We start from the raw sequence: 1,312 nt of genomic DNA, 5'->3' as shown, positions 1-1,312 counted from the left end.
CTTGGTAATATTATTCTGATAATCTTTAGCAAAGTTTATCCCGCACGGCTCTAGTATTACGCAATGTTCGTGGTCACGTTTCTTTTAGATTTGCAGTCCTCGGATAGGAGGGAACGAATGGGCGGTGATTTATTTGAATGTCTCTAATGAACAAGCTTTCTCATAAGTACTTTTTTTTTCATGAGCAAGCATTTTCTTCATTAACCCAGTCTACGTATCCTCTCTGAATAAACGTTTGAACAACGGTTTACTCGCCCTCGCTCGCCTGCAGCTAGTGTTAACACCTTGTGCTTTCGCTCACTTGTGTGTGGATGTGGCCAAAGATTTATGATATTAATGAGAATAGACAGAAAAGTTTTATTTGCCAGAAAAGTTGCGTTGCACAAATTTTGCATACATGACATGATGACTCAGCTTACAGTTTAGCTTACACCATTAGTTGCATAATTTCTAGTAATATATATTTGTTTAAAATATACACGTATATGCTTTAAATGAGTTGCTAAGTTCGATGTGTGTGCTAAAACGTAATGTTATCAAAATGTAAATTTATCACGTCACATTACTGCTGATAATCAATTTTGCTGATTGTATGAAACACTAAAATTATTTTATTTCGATGCCTTACCTCCTCTCTTAGTTTTCAGTCCGTTTACATCTTACAAAGGTGTGGGTAATGCTTCCATGGTCTCCATAAGACTTCAAAAGAATTACAAACGCCAGTGTTAGCCCCTCGCGTCTCTTATATAATGTGTGCTATCTTCAGTATCTTAATTCACAAGCTGTGCACCGTGATGATTACTATGCATTGCCTGATGGTGTTGATCTTGGGGAAGTCCCGGGTGCCTGACAAACGCTGCATATTCGGAAGGTGTACGAATGATCCAGCTATTTTAGTTGAACGTGCCGTAGTACTAAAACCGGCATATTAACACAGGGTGGTAATATACTCACTTGCCTTATCATTAGATGACTTACATGAATTTAGGTCGATTATTAATGCCAAGACATTTACATTCGCCGACAATCGGTAAAGGGATATCTTTTAATCATGGTTAGGACTGCATTATTCATTATTTAGTAAAGTATTATCATTTCTACATGTATTATTTATTGCATAAATAAAGACAGTAGGCCCTAAGCATGTCCCTTAAAATACACCACGAGGTAATTTCATCCCAGCCAGATGTTTGTGGTCTGAGAGAAAGCATATGTCGAGCTGTAATAATGGAGAGGGACAAACCAAGCATATATAATTCCGTGATTGTAGATGAATTGCCAGTATTATGAAGTACCCTCGAAAAAAAAACAG

Source organism: Penaeus monodon, chromosome 32 (genome assembly GCF_015228065.2).
Source record: "Penaeus monodon isolate SGIC_2016 chromosome 32, NSTDA_Pmon_1, whole genome shotgun sequence".
Taxonomy (NCBI): Eukaryota; Metazoa; Arthropoda; class Malacostraca; order Decapoda; family Penaeidae; genus Penaeus; species Penaeus monodon.
The sequence above is the reverse complement of the archived record's forward strand: the minus strand, read 5'-3'. Positions refer to the sequence as shown.